Below are 11300 nucleotides of genomic sequence, written 5' to 3'. Positions count from 1 at the left end.
ATCGGAGAGGCCTTTGAGAATCAAGCAACTTGTAGATCAAATGAGGAAACACTAAATATTGGCCTTTCTTTTTGGCATTTATTAAGGCAGTGATCTGATAAAAAATTAGAGCAGCAAGACCAACTTGGAGACCAGTCCCAACTTTGAACAGAAAGAATGTCGTGTCAAAGGTAATGGTGGATGAATGAGTGGCAAGAATCCAGTTGTTGATGGAAAATTTGTGAAGCACGTCATAGTAATGAATAAGACCGGTCACTTTGAGAACTGTGTCAAAGGTAATGGTTGATGAATGAGTGGCAGGCTATTACTTCGGTTTCTTAAAAAAATGAAGTTAAAATAGAAAATAGACAAGGTTCATGTTTGGTTTGCACACTATCTACAAGAAAAAATGCTTTTAATAACACCGAAAATGTGTTATCAAAACATACGATAACACTTTCTGATGTGTTAAGACCGACTATGTTATCGTAGGTCAGGGTACTTTACATAACACTTTATCAGTGTTATACAGATGTGTTATTGTACTGTCAACGATAACACAATTTCTATGTTATTTTAATATATAGATAAGTGTTTAATTATGTTATTTATAGTCGATTATATAACATTTTTTTTGTGTTATACTACACTTTAGTATAACACATTTTTTTGTGTTATACTACACTTTAGTATAACACATGTGTTATATTAGCTTAGAGAAACATAATCTTTTTTTACTTACACAAAACTAGGAAAACAAATATGAAAGTTGAAGCCAAATAAGGTAACATAAATAGATTTTTATTAATTACTCAAATGTAATTACAATATTTAGTCTACTAGTCTAGGCTTAAGAAATCATATCACAACATAATTTATGCCCAATTCAGATTCCTTTATCACTAAATACAAAACAAGAAATGTATACAAAAATTAGTGAAATACATTCTTCCATTCTAAAGACCTCAACTACAAATGTTGTCAAGAATTGCTCCAAAGAAATCATCTCAATATACCTGCACATTGTAAATAAAAAAGTCCTTTTATTATTAAGAACATAAGACTTAAGCTACTTTCCACCTGTAAGCATATAAAGTTTAAATTAAATTTGTAATAACTCTAAAACTTGACGAAACAGCAGGTTATAGCAAGATGTACTACCATGCAAAACAACGACTGAAGCAACAAAACATGCAACTTAAAACAAGGCTTGTGAAATGTATCAAGATAACAAATATATCATTCTCAATGATCAAAAAGTATGTGAGGAAGAATTGATTCCAGAACTCTAAATTCTGTCAATATATCCCCAAAAAAATTAAAGAATAAAAACAAAATCACACTTTGACTTCTTATACAACAAAATCATAAAGAAAAACAATAAAATAAAAAATCAAACATGACAAGAATCAATGTTTTGAGGAGACGGTTTTTGGTATGTCTTAAATTTTTGTTTCCTATTTGTGTTCTAAACTCTTGGCTTTTGTGTCAAGTTTATGATTTTTGAAGAAAAGGTCTATATATGATATAGAATAACTCAATCATACTTTATGCTTAATCATTCAACTTTAGTTGCAAGCCAGAAGCAAAAGAAAATCTATTTCATTTTCTATCATCTGTTTCTTGTATGCATAACGTTATGTGCTATACTAATTTAGGCATATAAGGTCTAGTACTAAGCTCAAAATTACTCTCAATAACTTAACTAAACTAGCTGATTTAACTAAATTATATATATATATATAAAAGGTCTAGTGCTAAGATTAAAGTATGTGCTATACTTACTAATGGTGACTTTATACTGTACAGGGATTACAGTCTCAGACCCCAAATGAAACTCTAAAAGCTCCAAGCCAGAGTATAAACAGTCAACTAGAAAAAATTGAAGAAAGACATTTTCCCAAGTTAACAGTTATAAAAAGAATATTAATTACATACCAGCCAATTATCCATGAAGCAAATGGTGACCATTTTGGGCCAGCAAGGTTGGTACTCCAATAGTAGAGACCCCCAGAAGTAGAAGCAGAACAGAAACTAGATACTAAAAATCAAACACAAAAATTTGAGTTCACTAAACATTGTTTATAATTAGTCATCCAACATAAAAGTTGAAAATTGCAACAGTGAAAGAAGCTATAAAAACAGAGGAAACCAAAGCACATGCACATATAGAATTATCAAAGGAAGTACAACATCAAAAGCAAACCTAAATGTACCATCAGAAACAAGAGAAATGGTAGACATAACAACATCAATAAAACTAGAAGCAAAACAGAATAAGTCTGGCTTTCCTTTTCTAGCTAACTACTGCAACAAGCTATGAATTCAATTGTTCACATGCTTAATAGCCACTCTATCAGTACTCTTGCAGTACCCTCAAAACCAAAGTGTTGGAAGTCATAAGACTAATAAAAAACTAAAAAACAAAATCCACAAATTGAAAAACTATACAGAAACCAAAAATAAAAAATCTTACTCAAGAAGCGATAATGAGAGGTTGGACTGTCCAAAAGAAGGTTGAATTATCTAAGTTCTATGATATTACTATGAAATGATTCTTAAAATATACATGGTTAAATTAACTAAAACTTATCATGGTTCTTATCATGCATTACTTTTATAGATAAAAAATGTATAAAAATTATTTTTATTATACAAAATGCAGAGCACAATATACTGATTGGAATAAAAACCATGATAATATAAATGATTAGTGTCATTGCAGGCCTGTAGTGTAGTGCCAAAGAGATCCTTGGGAGTATATGACACACATCAAGACTAGGTCCACATCAAGTTAATATAATACATATTTGGTAAAAAAATTATACACAAAGTACCCAATCTGCCTTGAATTTCTCGTGATTGTTTAAAATACCTTTTTTAATCAAACATTCTGAAGTTAAAAATTGATATTGCTACTATAACCACCAGATAATTGTTGCTAAAAAAAATTAGCATCTAATTCATTACATACTAAAAGAAATATCAAGTATGTAGCCAGAAAAAACTGGTGCATATAGGGTGGCATGCTTTACTAGACTATATGATCACAATTATCTTATTCTACATATCCATGGAATTTGAGATGGCCCAAATCAGCAATGCATACATACATACATGTAACATTCATCTAATGAGGAAAAAAGATATAATTTCTAATATAAATAAGAAAAAAAATCACAAAGAAAAGCAAAACAAAAAATTGAACTAAATGATACAAAACCCCAGTACTGAATTATACGAATTTTCCTCTGTAGTTCTAAGCAGCTTTCAAGTCAGGGCATTCTAAAAAGAATATTTGAATGTTGTAAGAATACCATTTCAGTGTTTGTTAGATTAAGCAGCAAGAAGGCTATACGAAGAGTCAAATTTGAATCAACAAAGCATGCTTAATAGAAAGAAACTTACTTTGTTTCTAATATCCTAACAAAAGCCGGTAACCAAATACATCCAGGGAGAGCCACCAATGAGATCTCCTCCATTTCACTTTTTTCATAAGCGTAGGCATGTATGCTGATTACAAATACAACAATTGCCTGGACATCAATCAAGCCAGGAATCAGTATCAGTGAATCAAAAGCAACAACCATCTCTATATTTTGAGCAACCAAAGTTTTGGTCAATGTAATGGTTCTCTAAGTAACATCTAAATTTAAGTTCAAGTTTTTTCGAAGTGCTTAAAACTAAATAATTCAGCAGGCCTGAATATAAAAGAACAAAATAAGCAAAAATAGTTGTTTAGGAGTTCGACTATTTTAAAAAACCTAAACTCTGCAAAACAATACAATAATACCAAAACAAATCACTCTACCCTGTTCGTTCTGTCAAGTTTCCAAAAAGTGAGAGGAGGGGTTTAGGTATCAACAACTTACTCCCAATACTATAATCATCTGCTCTTGCTGCTTGCAGCCCCTTTCTCCGACTGATTCCAACTCCAATGTCAGCTTGTTGTATCATTCTTACATCATTCCGTCCATCCCCAATGGACAATGTTCTATAATCACATGATTTTAAAATCTCCACAAGCTAAAAAATAGAGTTAAACGCAATATGTACTTAGGTATTCAACATTTTATGACATCACACGTAGAGTAAGAGCCTTTAAATTTGGAAAATAAGGACAACAAAAAAATAATATGACTAACTTTGTTTTAGTAGATGTATCAGAGATAATTTCAATTAAGATGTATTAAGACCAGTTAACTATACAAGATAACAGGAGGGTTAATCTACTAAATCATCAACAATCAATTTTAGGACTCCAAGTGCTCCCCAGCAAAAACTTTTAACTCTAGAAAACATAGTTTTTTAGAAAAACATCTTATATCTTTTCTAGCTTCAAATCATGTCCATGAACTCCAATCCCCATTCAAAAGATAGGAAACCTAACTATACAACATACTAGTTTCATACGTTTTATATAGAGAAATATTATAGTTTCCCCAAGGGGATGTCAACACATAGCTAATGTCTATCAGATCCTGGTCATATTAATTTAAATTTTAAAATGTACCATGTATTTAATCACAGGTCCAGTGATAACATATAGCAGGTACTGATAAGGATTACCTGTGCTTTCTGTGATGGTGTTACCCGACAACATATAGCAGTCCTTGACAATATTGCTAATTCTATAAAAGCTGTTCGATAATGCTTAAGTGCAATTTCAAGAGCCCAACCATCAACAACAAATGCCACATCCTGTTGAAAAGTGAAAAAATAAGAAGACAAACATGCTCATCAAGATACAATCAAAAAACAAAAATTAGAGAGAAAAATTCAATAGCTTCTTCACAAAAACATCCCAATATCTACAACAAACATGTACACATATAGTGTACATAACCTTATCAAATACTCCCACGTCCATCACAGCAATTAAAAACAACTAGATCCATGGTTTGGAAAAACTTTTGAAGAAGCCTACATTTTGAAACCATTTCAATCTGAGACATGGAAAATAAAAAGTATTTAAACCATCCTTTTTTAATGCTTTCTTATTATGTGCCCTTTTACGAACTAAGGCTATGTTTCAATTCTTATGAATCTATGCTTATTAAATTCTTATTTTTTTTCTCCATAATTTTATGATATTTTAAAGGTTATTCAACTTACACCTCAATCCAATTCAAAACCTACCTTTCAATAGAAGAGAAAGTGCCCAGCATATGTAGTCTCTTAGCATTTTTCACAATTCAATCATGCGCCATTAAATTTAAAAGAGTCAATCCAAAAATAGAATCAGGTCTTGCTTTAAAATCTTTCCACAAGTTTTATGGAAAAGTAAAATAAAATGAAAGGCTTTCCAAAACAGAATCAGGTCTTGCATATGAACGTACCATACAACTCTACACCAAAGGCTTTTCATATTGTACAAACACCAAAGGATTTTCATATATGAAAAGTTAGAATATGATATTATACATAAAGCATTATTATACAAAAACCTGGCTATTAGAAAGGAGAGGGGTCAATAAAAACCTACCTATGTTCATACGCCACGATAGAACCTCTTCCAGCCCTTCTTTCAAGCTTCTAGGGTTGTAATTCAACTCTACTTTGGCCTTCTCACAGGAATATGCCCATTGATGCCTTCATCACTAGCCAACTAAGCTTTGACCCAAAAATTTGAGTTTGCTACATATGCACCTAGAATGTGAGAATGGTTAGAAAATAAGAAGAATTTCTATTTGCATTACCCAGTCCCATTTTCATTCAATATGTCAGACAATAGAGAAATTAGTTTCTTGAAAGTTTTAACTATATTGGAAGATATAATATTAGGAATTAAAGGTTGAGCAAATGTATATCTTGACGTGAAGAATTTTCTATTGCTGCTAAAATTTAAAATCTTATTCTAAGCTTGCTAAACTGACTTAAAAAGCAGGGTGAAAGAGGTCAATTCATCAAAAGTTTGCTGACACAATCAAAATAAAGAAGTAACATTTCAAGAAAAATAACATTAATAAAAATCCAAATGTCCCAAACTAAAACTAGACCACAATCTTAGGTACAAATCGAAAAACTGAAATGAAAAGTGAAAAACTGAAGATTCCAACAGCCAGAATGTGACTCGAAACAAATTAACATTTTTATGATTTGGAAAGAGCCTACTCTGAGTTGATGTAGTAACTGAGGGGAGTGCTACCACTTGTGTTTCTTATGGTTACTCCAGATGATGATGCTGAAAAGGGATTTCAGATGAGAACTATTCTGATTAAGAAATGAAAAGATTGAACATTTTTATTTTTTTGGGGTAATTTTGTTTTCATTAATCTTTGTTTTGGTTTGACACCAAAGCCAAGTGGATTAGAAGGTCAACATGTCATTTAGTTTTGTTGAAGACATTTATGTGAAAATGGAACATAACCATAAACATAAGTCTTACTCTAAACAAAACTATATCAGTACTTTAAAAAAAGAAGAAGCTATATCACTCATTGTAACTATTGTATAAATAAATGCATTAAAGTAACATTATATGTTATTTATACGAATATAGCTCTTAGAATACCCTTAGGAACAAAAAGAGCTCCATACCCGTTGGTTAAGAGCTTTTGTATCTTCTGATAGAGATAGGCGATATGCAGAAACATCATTATACTCTACAACAATGAAGTAATAACTGTAATGACCCAACTACTCTAGACTTTTGGACCATTAGCGAAAACTATACATAAACACTAATCCTTAATAAAACTTACAAGTGAAAAGACCATAACTTTATTTAAGAAACTTGTAAAAATAAAAGTTAAACTTACATAAAATTCAAGTTAGGATATGGGATCCCATTATTTTAAAATCAAAACATGACATAATTAAAAAGAGATTTACATAACAAAATGCGGAAAGATACATGTAAAAACCATAAGAAACAAAACTACATCCTCGAATCGAAACGCTCGGCTCTTGAATCCATTCCGCCTCAATACACATTCTCTAAGCTTCCAAGAACCTTCCCCGCCACTAAGACCTATTTTCCAATATACATATAAACAAAAAGGAATGAGCCTAATGCCCAGCAAGGAAAATCTAACACATAAACCATATACATAAATTTCATAAAGAAACATAAAACATATCATAACACTTATGTCACATACATACTATAATGGCCATTATTACTTGGGGTCCCATAAACTAAACAAGTCATATGCCCATTAGATTAGTGGGGCTTGCTAGCTAAGCAAGTCATACGCCCATAATCTATTTGGGGCTTGTTAGTTGTATAGGTCATATGCCCAAGTCTACAAACATACTTAGCATAGCATATTACATAACATAAAATCATAAGATAACATATAAAATCATATAACACATAAATCCTATCCTATTTTCCTTACCAAATTACCGGGATATGATAACAGATTTTGGGACTTTGGAACACTCCTAAAAACCATAAATGGGAGAGTGAGTATACTAAAGAGAATGAGATGAAAAGAATGGAAGAACTTATACCATTAAGAATATACTTACCAAAAAATTATGTGCAAGTTCTTAGATTTCCTAACCAAGAATAAGGAATAAGGTTAGAATTCTGAGTAGAAGACTACAAGAACATAAAGAAAATAATACCAAATGAACTAGAGTGTGGAATACCTTGAATGCTTCTATAGCCAATCTAAACCTTGAACTGAAATGCTATAAAACCTTACTTCCCAAGTGTTTGGTAAGCTTATAATGATCAAGCTTATAATTCCCAACCCAAGTGTTTACACTCTCACACTAACCTAACAACTTGCAGCCTCTGAACTTAGCTTAATAGATGAATAAATGGCTGGGTACTAGGTCCTATTTATAGAGTTTAGGAATGAAAAGATCTTCATTTAACTTGAATAAAAATAATGGCTTTTTAAGTGAAAAATATTTGAATTATTGTTCAGCAGAGGCTGAAGACTCGTTTAGAAAGATGCTGGACTTATCAAGAGGTTGAAGATTTGAATGGAGAACATTTTCAAAAAGTTTCAAAATGTCCTGAAGGAGGCGATATATCGCCCCTTGTAGGCGATATATCGCCTAGGCCATTATGCCCGAGGCAATCGTGCGACGTTTTTTTTTCCGTGCTGCGATATATCGCCCCTATAGCTGCGATATATCGGCATACGCTGAATATTTAAACACGAAATTACACATTTTTAGCTTAATTTGAATTGAGTAAACAGCCTTGACTAAGCCCTCTAACATTTTCAAAGCTGCTGACTGACCCTAGGATATTCAAATTTTAACCTTAATAAATTTAATCCTCAAAATACTTAATCATTATTAAACATACACATGACATGTGCTATTATCTTATTGGGTCTTATCTAAACCTTATAATATAATAAATATTACCCTCAATATCAGTCATATTAATCAAACCTTAGGTTAAAATTAATATTCCTAGACTATAGGTTAAACTTAGAAAATCTACAAGTGTTACTATGAGTGTCCAAATAAATCCCGGTCTGAACCAATAAATCCACAGTCATAACAATAATACTACTATTACTATTATACTACTATCTAACTAGCTAAGTAAAGTTCTTGGACTCTACAAGTGTGCTATCAAACAATTCATCATTAAGATTAGCATATAATTCCTGAACAACATGAGGGAGAAAACTACCAAACCCAGTTAAAGATCCCAACCACCTTCTGTCATCAATATTCTTAATGAACCCAAATACTCTATGTGCAGAGAAAGAAGTTTTTTTCTCAAAATAACATCTCTATGCACATAATGTGTATCGCCCTGGGTAGCAAGACCATTACACTGTGTGTTTATAAAAGTTGAAGACTTGCTGCAACTATAATTGAACTAGGGTTAAAAGGTTTTGGGTCATAAAAGATACATTTCATTTAATTAAATATTTTGTACATGGGATCCCAAAAGAAATAGAGTTTAAAAGATTGTTTACAAAAAATTCTAGGTTGTAAACAAGTACTGGCCACTCTAAGGCAAAACTGACATTTAGGCTTCTCCTGTCGTGTACCACTCCTCGTTCGTGGCGGCCGATCAGCTGACTATGTACATTCAGCCTCAAAGCCCTCCAACTTAGGACTAATCTACCTTGCTCTTGCCTTTACCTGCACCATGTAGCCCCTGTGAGCCAAGGCCCAGCAAGAAAACCATAGTACAGAGTATAAACAATAAACGACAACCAGATATCTCATAAATCACTAATCAGATATACAACAAGTCATACAACTCACATAAATAGTGATATCAAACTACAAGCCAATAATAAGTTATTCATATAACAAACTCTTCACATTCATCAATTAAACAACATTAAAAATATCATGTCAAAATCCAGGGTCGACACCCTTAGGCCGCACCCTCTGATTATCCCACTGACTCTGGCTCGCTTAGGCCGAGCTCAGTGATTCTGTACTTAACCACAGCTACCAGTGGCCGAGTCGCGCCCTGTGCGCAAATATTGATTCCGGCTCTCTTAGGTCGTTTATCACATGTCCTCATGGTATAATACCATCTCATGACATTACATACAAATATAGGGAGCTCTTAGTCCCAACATACTCATATAACCGGGTGCAATTTCTTACCTTTGATTCCGATAGCTTTGATTAGTGAAATCGACCTTCGAGCGCGATCCCGTTGGAGCCCTAGTGTACACCTAGTCACAGCCATAAATTAGAACCATCACTAAACTTCAATTTGTAACCTAACCTCGGGACCAATCCCAGGCCCTCGGGAAGCCCTAATTCCACCAAACGGGGTGGTGGAATCAAACCCCGAGCCCCCGGGCAAAAGCCCTAAGAAATTACCCAAAAATCCACTTCTGAAGGCAGGGTAGCGCTACAGCGCAACAGAGTGGGCGCTACACCACTACAAGTAGAGTCAAAAGCCCCCCAGGAAGCCAGCATAGCACTGTAGTGCTCTAAGGCTAGCGCTACAGTGCTACAAGCAGCAGTCTTCAACCTCTGCTTTTCTCCTTCGAATTTCCTCGGGCCAAAACTCCCTAAAACCCTTCCCAACCTCAACCACACACCAAATTGAGCCTACCATCCCCTACATCTCATCACACATAACCCAACAATATAAAACTTAATCACATGCACCATCAAACAAAGAAAACAAGAATTGAACTCAAGAACTCATAAGAAAACCATAAACTACCTAGCAAGTCAAAATGACCAAACCCAGAAATCCTCCTTTAATGGATAATCCAAACCTAGGTTGCCTTTAGTATCCTTCCAGTCCTTAGCTCCTCGGTTCCCAATGCTCAATACCTTGAATTCCCATCCAAAGTTTCAGATTCAAGGCTGAACACAACAGAGTTCAGCAATCCCAGAAAATAAACTAGAAACCTTACCTTAATTGAACTTAATTCCAGAAGAACCTCCTAGCTTCACCAAGGACCCAAGTTCCAAGCCTTAGCCTCAGCCTCCTCTGAATTGCAGCTCCAAAAATTCTCAAGAAATGGTGCTGGGAGAAGAAACCGAGTAAGAGAGAAATGGGGTTAGCTTATGTGTTCTGTTTTTCCTTCTTTCTTCCTTTTTCCTTCAATTTCCACTATATTCTACAAATCCCACTATGTGCAAAAAGGCAGATTAATACTTATCCCTTTTTAAACACCAAAAGACCATTTTTCCCTCCCAAACATAGCCAAGCCTTTAAGTCATTCTAAGGGCATTTTGGTCATTTGTTCCCAATTCCCGCTAACTCCTCGAGTGTCCCTAATAATTACGGCTTACATCCTGACACCTAACTAATCACCAAGTATTTTCCTCAATATCAAATAGTCTCCAATATATTTCCCAAATTCCGAGAAATACCCCAGGCTTCCTCGAGTCGGGTATAAATCCCCACCGTGACTTTTCTGCTAAACCGCTCACTAGGATCGCCTCGAGTCACAAGCTGCAAATATATCCACATAATAATGTGGTCTCAACAATTTATCACAAATAATACATTTATGCTCTCAACAGACCAAAATTACGAATATGCCCTTATAATCTAATCAGGGCCTACATGCATACTAATACACATAATCATGCATCTCATATATCCAAATGATCATATAAGCAAGCTTATCACATAATCATACATTTAATCATTTAAATCACACATAATCTAGTTATGCCCTCCCGGCACACAAATCAAGGCCCTTTAACCTTATTAGTAATTTTGGGTCATTACATAATGCTTCATATTTTTCTCATTTTCATTGAAACTGAAATTCAAAGAGTGAGCTTTAAAAGATGAACCTACTATGGCTTTAGGATACACAGGTGACTTTCTTTGAAGCTTGGGAATTTTCACAGCTTTCTTGACTTTTGGAGAAATAGAAGGGTCCTCTAATGGTTCAGATTCG

The 11300-nt window shown here is 33.7% G+C and overlaps 2 long non-coding RNA genes across 2 annotated transcripts; both read right to left on the bottom strand.

Moving 5' to 3' along the window:
- Positions 1-764: 764 nt before the first annotated feature.
- Positions 765-2006, bottom strand: LOC133802558 (uncharacterized). Its single transcript, XR_009877383.1, has 2 exons — positions 1918-2006; positions 765-995 (listed from the first exon to the last, which is right to left on the bottom strand). It is a non-coding gene; the product is annotated as an uncharacterized LOC133802558 (long non-coding RNA).
- Positions 2007-3906: 1900 nt separating this feature from the next.
- Positions 3907-5619, bottom strand: LOC133802557 (uncharacterized). The gene is made up of 3 exons (XR_009877382.1): positions 5465-5619; positions 4549-4680; positions 3907-4005 (listed from the first exon to the last, which is right to left on the bottom strand). It is a non-coding gene; the product is annotated as an uncharacterized LOC133802557 (long non-coding RNA).
- Positions 5620-11300: the final 5681 nt, after the last annotated feature.

This window comes from Humulus lupulus, chromosome 9, assembly GCF_963169125.1.
Source record: "Humulus lupulus chromosome 9, drHumLupu1.1, whole genome shotgun sequence".
NCBI classification, from domain to species: domain Eukaryota; kingdom Viridiplantae; phylum Streptophyta; class Magnoliopsida; order Rosales; family Cannabaceae; genus Humulus; species Humulus lupulus.
This window is presented reverse-complemented; position numbering and strand designations above follow the sequence as displayed.